Source organism: Symsagittifera roscoffensis, chromosome 4, assembly GCF_963678635.1.
Source record: "Symsagittifera roscoffensis chromosome 4, txSymRosc1.1, whole genome shotgun sequence".
NCBI classification, from domain to species: Eukaryota; Metazoa; Xenacoelomorpha; order Acoela; family Convolutidae; genus Symsagittifera; species Symsagittifera roscoffensis.
This window is the reverse complement of record NC_087065.1, coordinates 23181221-23196257: the sequence shown is the minus strand read 5'-3', so window position 1 is coordinate 23196257 and position 15037 is coordinate 23181221. Positions and strand designations below refer to the sequence as shown.

General features: G+C 34.7%; 2 protein-coding genes across 2 annotated transcripts in view; one reads left to right on the top strand and one right to left on the bottom strand.

The window, feature by feature from the left end:
• The window catches only part of LOC134843553 (nck-associated protein 1-like), a gene marked incomplete in the record, with an annotated part of 279419 nt that overhangs the window by 119585 nt on the left and 144797 nt on the right, over positions 1–15037 (top strand).
• The window catches only part of LOC134843554 (protein disulfide-isomerase A3-like), a 494465-nt gene that overhangs the window by 388175 nt on the left and 91253 nt on the right, over positions 1–15037 (bottom strand). The window lies entirely within an intron of this gene.

The window sequence follows — 15037 nt, the reverse complement described above, 5'->3', positions numbered from 1 at the left end:
CAATACGTACCAGTCGAATTGCAAACAGAATTGACAAACACGTTGATTTCACAAACAAAACTGGACTCAAGAACCGAATCCTACAACTGATGTGGAATTTCATGGATGAAAAGTACAACGAAAACAATATTTGCACTTGGCAACTTGCGTGCGATTGCAACCAATGCAGAAATAAAGTGACAATCTTCTAATAAAAACGGAAAGGGAGCAACACCCATCAGCCTTGTGCTGTAAATCCACTACAACAACAACAACAACATACCACACACAAATAACAACAAAAAAAACTAGCCTACCCAACGCAGCAAAACTACTTCGAGAAACATCGCTCTTGCAAAAATCCTACTAAGTAACGCATTGAAATTTTATTAGCCATTTAATGCGAATGGATGAATTATAATTTTTAGGAACTTTAACCCTCTTCTTTCATCCAAAAAAAATATTTTTCGAAACAAATCGCTTTAGGTTTCTGAATATAGCAAAAAGAAAAATCAATTTTGTACTGCTGAATTTGAAATTCTCAGTTCTATCGTTTTCAGTTAAAAAAAGTGATTTGCCTTCATAAATGGAAATGGGTACCAATAGCAGCATTTTGAGAATAAATCTCACGCTTTCGCATCCAGGGTCCTCTGGAGTAGTCTGAAACTGCTGCTAAAACCATTCAAAAATATTTCACTTGCAAGAGTACCAGGTTTGAGATTAACCAATTAAAAAGACTAACCTACTACTGCTCAATACTGGGTGCCGGACATCAAGCCGACGGGACTTCAAGCCGAATCGTTAAATTAGGGACTTCAAGCCGAAAATTTTCTCATTAAGTAATGAAATAAGGTTAATTTGAAAACTTTTTTAAAGAATTTCTCAATTTCATGATCTTTAATCGGTAATTATTCGCGTTTTCACGAAATTGAAACCTCCAAATGAAGTTCAGGAAAGTTGAAAAATAAAACACGGTTGAAGGTAATTTTCTTGTTTATAATTTATGCATTTCAAAAAACGGCTGATATTATTAACTAATGCCAATCCTAAGTAATTCATTGTCATAAATAACGCTTATTATGGACTGAACTAGCCTAAGATTTTGAAAAGAAACGTTTTACAGATGAAAAATTAATGATTTGAGGCGCTTGTAAAGTTTAATTTTCGGCCTGAAGTCCCTTCGGCTTGAAGTCCCGTCGGCTTGTTGTCCTAGACCCCTCAATACTAACTGCTTAAACCTGGTGATATACTAGACAGACGCACCGAAATAAATAGCAGATTGATAGATGAAGATAAACAAATCACCATCTTCAAAAAGTCTTTATAAATTGAAGTTTTTTCTCAGAAGTTTTGATGAAACCCCATCCTGAAACAAATTTAAAACCCTACTGATGCTCCAATGATTAATTATGCGTAAATTATTTAGCAATAGCCAAAATTTAGAAGATATTTTAGATATGGCGAGATAGCTCTTTTCTTAAACATATACAAAGTTTACGTTGATGAAGCTTAAACATCGCGATATAGTGAGAGACATGTTTAAACACATACTTGATTACAGGTTTCTTTATCCAGCCTTTCTTGAACTCAGATTTGTGGCCATTATTATCGTCACTAATTCTGTTTCTGCAGTTTTTAACAAGCCAAAAAACTCGATTAAATTGATAAAAAACCCATGAGATTATTGATGATCTGCGAAGATTCGTCCTCGAGTGGACCAATTAGCACAATAGCACTTGCAAAACAAAACAAGGATGCGGCTACGTCGAAAGAAACCTAGATATATCGAAATGACTTAGCCCAGTCTTGAAACAAAAACGTGCCAAGACGATAATAGATAAAACTAGCATTGAAAAAAAATTAATCAAGCGGTAACAAAGCCGAAAATTCCTTAGCAGAAACCATTTAAGCCGAAAACGATTCAAAAAAAATGTATTAATTCCCCCTCACCCTCACATAAACTTTATTCGCTGGTCAAATGAGACAATATGATGCCACTAAGCTGATAGAGTATTGGATGAAACCTATTAAGTTGAAAAATTGTTTTTAAAAAAAGCTGAAAATTCAAAAAATGTATTAAGTCCCCCACACCCTCATCACACACATAAACTTTATCCGCTGGTCAAATGAGACAATACGAAGCCACTAAGCTGATAGAGTATTGGATGCCCTACGCAGCGAAACTACTTCGAGAAACACCGCTCTTGCAAAAATCCTACAAAGTAACGCATTGAAATTTTAATAGCTATTTAATATTCAAACCTATTAAGTTGAAAATTTTTTTTAAAAAAGCTGAAAAAAACTCAAACAAAAACTTAAGGTTAGTAAAACATTAATAAATCCCCCACACCCTCAAAGCCTACATACAAAAACAACTTTTCCGCTCGTCGAACGGAGCAAAATGAGGCCACTATGCCGATGAAAGATAGGCCGAAAACTAACAAGCCGGTAAAAAAAATGAAATTTTAACAAATCGAGTTGGTAAAATTAAAACCAACATAAAAAGATAAATTCGTACAGGACAGATATTGGCAATGGTAACCTGAAGAAAAAATTAATTTGTAGCGGTAAATCTGTTGCTAACAGATGAAAAGAGAGTCCTGTGTCAAAAGTTATTTTACGGGAAAAAGTCTAGTACCCGATTGCAATACTCCTGCTTATCGCAAGGGTAATCAATGCTCTATGCAAATTTTTAAATACTTTGAGTTTTCGATGGTTCGGTATGTAAACCGTCCCTTGAATTTCCGGACATCGTGAATTCAGCTCATCATGAAAAGGTATGTTCAACCTTATTGCGAGATTCTTCAGTGCTTTATTCACGCTCTTCACTTTTTGTTTCTTAACTTTAGTTTCTTCCGATTATTTTCCTCAGAACAACTCGGAAACCAGTATCAAGGTATTCCCGTGATTATGTTCTCCATTTTGTTCGCAACATCGAACTCTTTTCCATCGGATCCATTGCAGAGTACCAGATCATTTGTCCTACAAGGATTGCAAAGAGGGCTAATTTTTCTCGTGGAAACGTTTTACGATATCTTTGCAAGTTAGTGACTCCACTCCAGCACCGAGACATGAAGTAAAAATAGTGTCTTTAAGGTAGCATCCATTAATGATTGAGACACCAGTACACCGTTTTTTATCTCGCCGTTTTTCATCTCGTTTGAAGTACGCCGTTTTTTATCTCGTTTGAAGACGCTTAACTATCTTTTTTTGCATGCGTTACTCGCATGAAAATTGAACCCGTCTTTTTACTCATGTTAATTCTCAATTTCTAATTTTGGAGACATGTCATACTTTAAAGCATCGTTATTAAGTTGTTAGTCGTCAAATGGACACATAACTTTATTAAAATACTCTCAGTTATTATTTTGTTTTGATCAGATAAACTAATGAAACAATTTGAAAAAATGTGTCTTCAACTTCAGAACTTCAGAAAAAGCAGAGCATTTCACATTTTTGGTGCATAAAATTGAAAAACTGTTTTAATTATATTACTTTTTAATTCATTCACAGGAGGATTCGTTTTCAAATGATTGCGACGAACACGCTTAGGTTGTTTTCTGATACTTTCTTTAAGTTGAAGGTTCGTAAATTATTTTTCATTTTGACAGGAAGCCAGTGTAAATCATGTACACACTGGCTAACAGAGGTCAATTTTCGTGTACCATGGATGGAAAGGCCTTAACTTGTTTTGCAAAAAGATTTACATATAAGCTGTTGCAGTAGTCTTGTCTGCTTAGTAGTATGAGGTTTCGCGCATGAAAGTTACGGTTATCTTTACTTGAGATAGTTTACTTCAGATATTTCTTGATGTTACATTTATATGCAATTAAAACAGGCCGATCTAACAGACAAAATATGAGTGTCTAATTTCATGGAGTGGAACACAAAGGTAATCTTGTTAAATTTAATGGCTCAACTAACCTTTTTTTTACTCGTATCGATTTCTTATGTTAGACTATTTAAAATTATGGAGGCGGAGCAAAAAGCAGAATAGTCGAAGAGCAGAATGAGTGCAAGAGCAGAAAAATAGAAAAATATTAACTTTTATTGGTTTATACGGGCTAATTGATAAAAACAATTATTAGAATCGTCAGAAATAACAAGAAAACGAATAAATTATGCATGAATTGAATAACTTCATTAAATTTTTTGATTGAAATTTTTTGAAAAAAAAAAAACGTTTATTAAATTACTCAAACTATGCACAAAATAACCGTTTCTTTGATATTGACAATTCTTATACTTAATTTACCGATGAGCTTAAAAAATTTGATATTTTTCTGTTTTTACAGAACCAATTTTCATTGCATGGATAGTTATAGCAAAGCAGACTCTATAGAAGGTCTATGTTTTTTTTCTCTGTGCGACCTGATTGCAATCAAACAGCTCATTATCTGTTAAATACTGCAATGAATCAACCAGCCATTGTTTCTCGCCAAGTTTTTTAATGTAAAAAATCCCAAGTTGGGTCAAAACTCTCCCTCCCACACTTTTTCGAAGGCTGTAGAAAGTTGAGTAAATTTTTCCAAAACAACAATAAAAAAATAAAAAACCCGATCCCATTTAATTTCATAAAACCTGTTTTTATCAAACAGGAATTTGGTTGTCACTGCGTTTATAAGCATTGGATTGCCAACATTAACTTTGGAATTAGACACAATTTCGAGCTCCCGAGTAACTTGGTACAGTTTGATATCGACCAAAAAAATGAAGGATCGTACCATTACAAAATGGCAGAAAAAATACAGCAGTCAAACCCATTCTTGTAAACAAAGTTTCGAGTTTTCAATAAAATTGAAAACATGGATGACTAACCCGAGCTCATGGAAGGTTAAAACTATTTAGTCGAAGGCTGAAAAATAATCATACCTCATTATAACATTTATTTACGTTAAATCGAAAGCCCTTTTGAACGCTTGCAACAAGATTGTTTAGAACATAGCACTGCAAAAATAACGTTCAGCAAAACAATTTTGAGGCTCAAATTTATTTCGAACTTTCATGTATAATTTGATTCTTTTAAGCAAAATAGAGAAAACAAAATAGTTCAACCATCTTCATATGACATTGCAAGACGGTTGCAGTATAGCATTGATTTACTCTTTCCATTGATGATTGCAAGAAGCATTGCAGCATTTGTAGAAAGTGGTCATGGGTTCGTCGGCCGAGCGAGTCTGGATCTGCATGAAGTATGCTCTTCCGTGTCTGCATTTAGGACATGGCTCATCTATCGCATCAACATTCTCCCAGGCAGCACTTCCACCCAAAACATCATCAATTTCCTAAACATCAAACAATTGTTCTGATAGTTTTGAATTTTTGGAAAATACATTTATTGGAGATGTTTACACTCCACTTTCTTTTAATTAGTTCTCACTAGTGGTGCAACGGAATGTTTGAGCGTTCGTTTGTGAAAAAACCTTAGAAGACTGCCGCTAAAAGCTAGCCGCTTAAAAGCTAGCTAAAAAAACCTTCCTTCTTTAAGGCATTTAAGGTAGAAAAGATTAATCCAACCCAAATGTTTAATTGCAAAATAAAACTATTTTCAGATATGCAAGTGTATGTCAGATATCAATAAATTAGGCTTAACACAAGAGATGATTTAAAATAGCACATTACTAACAGTGATAAACAATATGACAAATGGAGAAGCGGCCTTTTTCCTGAATAAACTTGAAACTTTTCCACGATATTTTAATAAAGGTTGCCACTGAAAGATTTTCTTTAAATCTTATTAGAAAATTACCTCATAGATTTGATCTCCGCTCATCTGTACGTAATATAGCACAAAATATAACTTAATTATCTTCAATCATATTCCTTGTAATTGTGTCGATATGGTAATTGTTGTAATGTGTTTCTGAATAAGAGGGTAAAAAATAAGTTTTAATTTTTCAAAACTGGCATATTAGCTTCTAAACTATGAACATAGGTATAGGCCACACATAATATTTAGCTTCTAAATCAAATACTTCATCTTTGCACAATCTCACCACATTTCTATGTCCCAGATCAGTGGTTTTTTCAAGAGTTATCTTCAAACTTGCCAATAAGTTGCTTAGAATCATGGCCAGGTAATGTAGATGACTAGCAAATAGTGCAATGATTATTAAAAGACAAGTTTTGATTGGAAAAAGTTTTTATTGGAAATTGATTTTAAAAAAATAATCTAAAATCAATCCGAGGTCTGTGACATTGTTTGTTTTCGATGAAATTTTGGTCTAATTGTAATTGAAATGGTTTCGTGCCAAATTTTCTATGGTTTCGTGAATCTTTTTTGTTGAATATGACCAATTCAGTGTTTAAGCACTCAACAGTAATGAAGGCCTATAAAAAAGTTTGCTGAAACTTTGCAACTATTCTCTGTTTTTTTTTGTCATTAATCTGCATTATGATTTTCCACAAACGAGTAGAGTGCCATCTGCGTTATGTACTACTTTGTTTGTTTAGGTCGTTTATATATTGACTAAATATCAGAACTAATAATACTACGCCTTGAGGTACACCTCGGTGTAATGAAATCCAACCTGATTCAGTGTTTTCGACAAATGTTTTCTTTTGTCGGTTGCTAATGAAAGCGTTTATCATTTCTATTGCATTTTCAGAACTTGAATTCAAAAATCGAATGATTTGGAAAGATCTACTAATGAGCCAGCAATTAAATTATTGGAATCAATCGAACATTTGAATAACTCCGAGCAGATAAAAAACTCCATCGATTGTTCATAGGAGCTTCTGGACCAAACTGAATGTTGCTTAAAGGGTTTTGCGATAAACAATAATAATTCATTGGTTTATTTATATAAGAATGTTTTTGATAATGCAACTGTTTTTGAGATGGCTCTGTAACTCTGGCAGTTAAGGGTGGTCTGTTTTCATACTGAAGTATTATTTCTTTTCAGCAGGGGAAACATATTGTTGTCAGATACTTAAAAAAAGAAAGTAAGATGCGTACATATTTCATTACAACCATGTTTAAGCGCCCATTCCGGAGTTCGAGCCAGGCTCTTTTTTGAACTGAGCGTTAGGGAAAAAACCTGTAGAAAATTCGTGTTTGGTTTTCGTTTTTAAATCATCTCTAAAGAAAGAGGTCTGGATTGTTGTATCTTTATCATAAGGGCAGCCTTAATTAAGAACTTGTAATTAAGCAGATATCTCTAAAATTTAGTTGTAAAAAAATCTCCAAAATATTTTTCAATAGGGAAACAATCAAACTCCATTTTACACTCCGTTTTTCTTGAAAATGTAGCTGACGGTTCTGTTTAAAGTGATGGCATGATTACCATTGATTGAAATGATGTATCTTTTAAAGATAGATCAGTAATAATACATTGGATTAGGTTTTTCGATAGAATGGTTACTGTGTTACTAGTTACGTCTAAAATATAGGTGACAAGGATAGTATCAAGAGACTCTTTCTCGTCTGTATCAGCATAGTTCAACCATTGATCACCTTATAGGACAAAATCAAAAATTAGCATTTATCGATATAGCAAAATCATCAAGGATTCGATTTAACTTGTTTTGCACCGATTATATGATAATCCGAAGTGTTTGACTCTTGATAGCGCAAAATACGTTGCTTTGCGATGTGATCGATCTATGGAACCCAGCAAAAAATCGAAAAGTGGTAAGATTATGTTCCTAGTACCCATAATACTCAATTCAAAACTACAAGATCCAAATAATATGCAACAAATGTAGCAATTGGATAGAAATCAAAATCATGTCTGACAAAAACGATGGAAATTCCGCCGATGAACCTTTTGTTTATTTTTAAGTAACTAATTTCTATTGATGTTTATTTTAGTTCATTGTTGGACCCGGATTTGGTTCAAAATCACTTACTTGAAGAATTGAACGAAAAGCCGCAGTGTAAGAATATAATTAAAATTGATTAAAACCAATACAAAAAATTATATTGAAGTTTATTCTAAAAACAATAAAAATAGTTATATATAACTACTTCGTTAAAAAATACACATAGTGCACTTGAGAGGCACTGGCTTTGAAGTTCGCTTGAGGAAAATGGCCACTTACAAAAAAATGAAAAAACATCGAACAAATTACTTAAAGATCTGGCAAACAGCCTAATAGTATGCCACAGTATAACAAACATTTTACCCAAAAGTAATTTCCAGCTTTCATAGACACTGATAATATCAGATCGCACGTTCAAAAAAGTGAACCAAAGGGATATATCCAACAAAGCCGCTATACACAGTTATCCAACGGGAACAATTAAAGATCTTGAGGGTGTTATTTATCCATAAAGTGCAGGGGCTCAACCGCAAGCCTTGATAATTCATGCAGGCCACAAAACAATAGATAAAGGCATATCAGCCAGTGAAGCAGCACAAAAAATGCGCGACACGGTCTCAAAATGTATCGGAAAGTTTAAACAACACCATGTCGCATTATCTCGAAATCCGCTTATTAAAAATGTTTTTTTTTGGGATGGAATCAAACAATTCTACTATTGAACAATAACCAAGTATCAAATATTGCAATTGAATTAGATGGCGTCTATGCTTGGAAAAAAGTAGAGTGCAAAAAAATCCACAGCATGATGTATCGGATGATGTTGTTCATCCAAATATTAGCGGAACTGGAAAATGGTTCAAAATGTTAGGTCATTATTGACCGCTACACAAATGAACAACTCTAAGGGGGACGTACAAAAAATTAGTCAAAAATTACACCAAAACAAAATGAGGTTTATACTTCTTTCAATCTTAATCGTATACCTATACATAACACTTGTCAACTTTATCCTCATAACTTCATGCACTAACGCTTCAGTTAAAAAAAAAGAATTTGATGATAAAAACAAACAAAGTTTAGTTTTTCTTACGACTTAAACAATTTTCAGGCCTCATTGTCTACTTAAAATTTAGGCATTTCAACTCGAGAAACAATTTTTTGTAGATTGTTACAGTACACCAAACCCCTCAGAACTTTATGAGCAAATAAAACTATGTAATTATTGATGGATCAGTTAAAAATGAGAAAAAAAATGTAAATTTTTCTTCAAAAACGTCAGAAGTGTCAAAAATACATTTTATGAAATGAAAAACTTTTTGGAAAAATTAATGAAGAGATTTTGCTTGTCATTGAAATTTGTCTAGAGAAAAAATCATGAAACAGACGAACCATTTCTCAGTCCCAAGTTTAATTTTTATCAGACAGGCAGTGGAAATTCGACTGGAGTTAGCAAGGGTGGTAACCAAGACTTAAACAAATTGAACAAATTTTGGGACAAATTATGGAATCAAACTTATCAATCTTGATACTCCCATGAGAATGAATATATCATACTTGCTTATAGATCATTGCTTCATGTCGAAACGCCAGATATCTAACTTCAATTTTGGGGAATCTCCCAAATTAATGCGAACATTTTTGCAAATACGAATCCAACCTAGCTATCAATTATGACAAAGACAAAAAAAATTTCAGACATCGGAAAAATTCTTCAGGCTCAAACTTCTACAAAGATTTTGCACATCATGAAGGATCCATGATGTACCAACAAAGAGATGTAGAAAGCTAGTTATTCGTTTTTATTGAAACATGTAACTTTGAAAAACATTCACTTATTTTATGCACAAAAAAGATTGAAGATCACTGAAACAAGGAACCGTGGTGAACAATTTATATAGGGCAGCTGATCAGTGAAAAACATCGGTTTTTTAACAATAAGAAAAGTAATTGAACAGATGCGAAAAAAAACACTTAAGAGCAAACAAAAAGCCATGTTAAAATACTTGAAAAACGCTGCGAAGAGTTACCGCAATATAGTTTTTCAGAAATTGGCAAAGACCAAAGAGCAATGGAACTTCATTAATTTAAAATTAGAAAAACTTAATACCCACAAAAAATACTTTCTTTCAATTCTCTTTCATGGGAACAACTAACTAATCAAGTTGATATAGCAAATACGTTAAATGGAGCACTTGCAGTACTTGGCACATACAAAGCAGAAAAATTTCAGTGGTCAGATCTAAATCAATTTCCTGTTAAAAACTTTGATTTCGGGCCAATTACCCGAAAAGAACTATTTCAGTCAAGTGATAGTTAACAGGTAACAGTGGACAGTCTAAATCAATTTCATGTTAAAAACTTTGATTTCAGGCCAATTACCAGAAAAGAACTATTTCAGTCAAGTGATAGTTAACAGGTTCACATCGCTAATGGTCCAATGAATATACCATCTTGAAGCATTAATTGTCCACAACTTGCAACGGGTAAACACCTACAGATCGTAACACATGAAAGCAATACTTTTCCGGACAAGCTAGAAAAAAGCGTACATCACACCGATTTATCAGAAGGAATTGATAGAGTAGCGGAAAAATATTGGCTAATTTCTGTGACGACAAATTTTCCTAATATCTATGAAAAAATTTGTTTACCACAATTAACTTAATATATAGACAAAAATGAGCTTTTAAATAATACGCAATTCGGATTTTTAAAAAATTCTTCTCGACGCTGTAATTTCTTTAATGGAAATATTCGAATTCCAGAGTCGCAATAGAGATATTAAGACAGTTTTTTTTTGGATCTTGCTAAAGCATTCAACTCAATATCTTACAATCTTTTTTACAAAAAGTGGCTCAATGATGTCGTTCTGCAAAATGGCTCAAGAAATTCGTCCACTTTATCTTGTCAGGAACATAGCATCCTTAAATGTTCGGATTAATTTCTTGAAATCTTCAGTATTATAACCAAATATAGCGCATGTTTTCTTTTAAAAATTACCTATTTGACAATGAATAGAATAAAAAAGCAATGAACTGGGGAATCAAGGTCTGTTTTTTTACGTAGAAATTACGTAGAGCACATGACTTACAATTAAAAAGCAAAGTATTTCCAGCAGAGCAATCGATAACGAAAATGAGTTCGATTGATTAAGAAAAAACAAAGACCAGGGAATTTTTTTGTCTACGGAGAACTTACACTGCATAGAAACAAGAAAACACTACAAGTAATACCCCACAATCGATCGAACAACAAAAACGGCAAACAATCAACAGCAAGAGGCTGTGTTAAAATGGGAATTCATTGCGCCAAGAAATCAGATTGGTCACATCTGCAAAAAATTTAACGACAAAATAAAGACATTCCTTCTTCAGCAAAAAGAATCAGCGCCAATTGACATATCACTCGAAGGATTCAGAAACTATTTCAACCGATAATTTTCTAAGCTCTTTAGTTAATATTTAAATAATTGTTCCACGTACAGTTTAGTTTAAATAATTGATACAGTTTGCAAATGATAATCTTCCTAGACATGTTTTTATTAACCAAGAGGTAAGCTTCTTTGAATTGAAAGCTTCTTTGGACAAAGATCAGACACTATGCATACCATCATCGAGTACCCCGTCTGAGCGTTTTTTCAACAAGACTGGAAAAGTTGTAACCAAGAAAAGAGCAGCACTTATTGGAAATAATAATTTAAGTTTTCTGAAAATTTTTGAAAAAAGTCACAAAAAACGTCATATCTCGAAAACTACAAGGATTTGAACAGTCATATTTGGAGGCAAGATTTGTAACTCCTTAGAGTACTCTGAGAGCACCCAACTACAGGGTTGGGAACTTCAAGTTTTTTAAATTATTTTGTTTTTTGAAATTTCTGAAAAGATCTCAAAAATCGTCTTATCTCGTAAACTAAAATGATTCGGGCATTCAAAATTGGAGGCCAAATTCGAAACCCCTAATTCGATATTGGGCTGCTTAATTTAAACTCGTTAAAATAACCACTAAAATCAAACTGGAAAACCGAAAAAAAATTCTTAACCATTGCAATATACGATATAGCTTAAACATGCAAAAATAATACGTTGAAAAAGCTTAAACATGGCGAGATAGTGAAGCCCGCATTTAAATATATAATAGATTTACTTCAACCATCCCTCCTCTTAAATAAAACATGGGGTTTTCCATTAAAGCCTAGTGAAAAAAATCCCTAGCCTAGCATTATAGTCATCCCAAATTGAGATTTCACTATTTGCGGGGCTACACAGGGAGGGGTATCTTGTAATGGGAAAAACACGGATGATGAACTTTCATTGCGAATTCTGTCCACGAAGCACTCAAGAGGTGCTAAATAATTCATGTACTTCCGATATACAAAAGCTAACTAATTTCTGTATTTTCATTGGCTTGCTAGATGTACCTTCAATTTTGGATATTTTCTCTCTGAGATTTTTTGAGTTACGAAGTAAACGTAGGGACAGGTCCTGCACTGAAACTGATATGAATATTCCCCCTCCGCAGCATACAACATGTTTCCGTCATTCGGACAAAAAATTAGCATGTCAGGTAACACTAGACTGCAATTTCAAGACAAATATCACATGTCATTCCTTAAATGCCATCTGCACAAATCTAAAACACAGAGGTGATTGGGAGCTTCACACTACTTGCGATACCAAACAAACATGGTATTACAAGGGAATTATTCAAGGGAATTAATTCTTCTTTTATATTCAAGCTTATGTGCCAGTCGGTCATATCTGGAAGTTTGACCTTGAGGGACACGAAAATACGTGATTTTCGAGTGAAGTTTTATTTTTCAAAATTTCGAATGGAGCCTGTCATGCTCAGTTTTCTCGCAACAACTGAAAACAAAAAGTGAAAAATCAGAACGACGGAAATTACAATTGCGGGAAAATACTTAAGATAACAGCAGGAAATTGCTATTCGCAATTTCCAGATACAAAATAAGACACGAGTAGAGCCGTCTTATCCTAAAATAGGAGGCGAGATAATCACGAGAGAAGAGAGCAATTATTCAAACTGAACCAGAGTGAACCTTCAACGGAAAGGTGGACAGCTGGAGTGTCCCAATGGTTCAGACTAAAACTTCAATTCTAGAGTCTAAACTTATTTCTGTTATTAAAACTGATTAGTATTTAATTCTCGAGTTGCTCATTAATTTAATTACTCCTTATACTCGAGTGCGTCAACATGTGAGTTCCTAATTTAATTTTCTCGAGAGTGTTTTATGATTGTTAGGTTGAGATAAGGCGAGTTTTAGGTTGATCAATCTGAAATGGATCAAAGTTCCACTGTCCAATAAAAAGTAACTTAACGGATTGTTCCGACCCTGTTTTTAACGGCGTTCGTGTATTTTGGGTATTTTGAGACCTAAGTATGGGAACGTTCTTATTTTCTAGAGTGGGGGGGGGTATTTTGGTAGTAGCCTTTAAGCTGTAACGGGTTCTAGTCTCATGTCGCAAGCGAACCGAATTGGCTCCGACCGTTCTTGAGGTAGAAAAACACAAGAGATAGTGTCCCTGACTCTTGAGCCAATGGTTATAGGGCCTATTTTTCTTAAGCCTCATATGTGACCGTGTGCCAGTCGGTCATGTCTGGAGGTTTGACCTTGAGAAACACGTAATTTTGGTGTGAAGTTTTAATTTTAAAAATTTCGGATGGAGCCTGTCATGCTCAGTTTTCTCGAACCAACTGAAAACGCAAAAATCAAAAATCAGAACGTCCGAATTAACAATAGCGGGAAACTACTCAAGAAAAAGGCAGGAAATTGCTATTCGCAATTTCTCGAGACGAAATAATCAGAGAGTAGAGCTGTCTCATCCTGAAAACAGGAGAATAGAATGCCCATTCTAGAGTACCGGTGGTACGGTTCAGCGGGAACGTGTAAACCTTCCGGTTGTACCGTGATAGCTTTTTAAGAAAACTCAAGAAAACTTCCTGGTACGCTCTCCGAACGAGGCTTAGCTAACCGAGTGAAGGGGGGCAACTAGGGGGACAAAAACACGAGCAAAAAAAAGAATACAAAAAGGAACAAAAACCATAAAACGAAAAAAGACAGTGACTTTGATACCAAATTAGTTGGATCAGACCTTTGTATTAATTAAATAGTATACACATACTGTTTTATAAGACCGATCGTTTCGATCAATCTAGCAATTTAAACCAGTGACTTCAGTAAGGTGCCCGAGTGGGGGGCGTTGTTAAGGGTTTTCAGACAGATTGCGACCCAACCGGACCACTAGGAGACTTGACTGGAAAGGGTGACCAGTCGAGTGGGAAAGTGGTTCACAAGGATCGAACCGGACTACTAGGAGACTTGATTGGAAGAGGTGACCAGTCGAGTGGGAAAGTGGTTCTGCTGTCAAGTGCAGAACACAGACAACCAGCACAGGACCACTACAAGAGGACGCACAGGGGTGTTCTCAAGTCGAGCAACGGGTATCGTTAGAATCCACATTACATTATAGGAAATAAGTTTAAAATTGGATAAGCGGAGTCCCATTGTTTTGAGGCAGTTTTTACTCAAGCAGGCCTGGAAACAGGTCTACGGTTTTCTCTCGAGAGGTTTAGCACCCGGCGCTTAAGGGATTTTTCGGCTTAAGAGGGGGGCTAAAGAGGGGGGAGGTTAGTAGGGGGGCTGGTTAGGTCAGAGGTTGGCGGTTGTAAATTGTAAAAAGGGGGGAAATTAGAGTAACTAATTAATCGACATCGTTGATTTAGTTACATTAGCCATCAACACGCGTTGGTAATAATAGGTGGATATCCAAAATTTAACTCGAGTTAAGATTGAAACGTTGGTTGGATTGGTAGGGGGGAACGGATATAGAAAGTTTTTGTGATACCCCATAAGATCGCTAGTGGGGGGAGGAACACGCGTGGCAGTTAGGTACCAGACATTTTTTTTCGACAGAAGGTCGACATTTGTCTCCTTTGAATTTTAGGTGGGTTGATTTCTCTGTTTTATTATTTTTCTTGTTTAAAAAAAAAGTTTTTTTTTAATCTATATATTGTTGCATTTTGGTGAGGATTTGCGATTGGTTTTTATACGAACAGGTGATCACAAGATACCTGCGCACAGGTTTTGGTTTCAAGTTGCTTGGAACATAGAAAAAGAGGTAATTCAAAAGGGGGGTTAGCATTTGGCCATTAAGAGAGGGTTTTTGGGAAAATTTTCACTAGAGCTTGAGTAGTGGTACAAGGTACAGTGAAGCAAGAAGTCCCTACAACAAAGAAGAAAGAGATCCGATATCCAGACAATCAGTGACGAGTC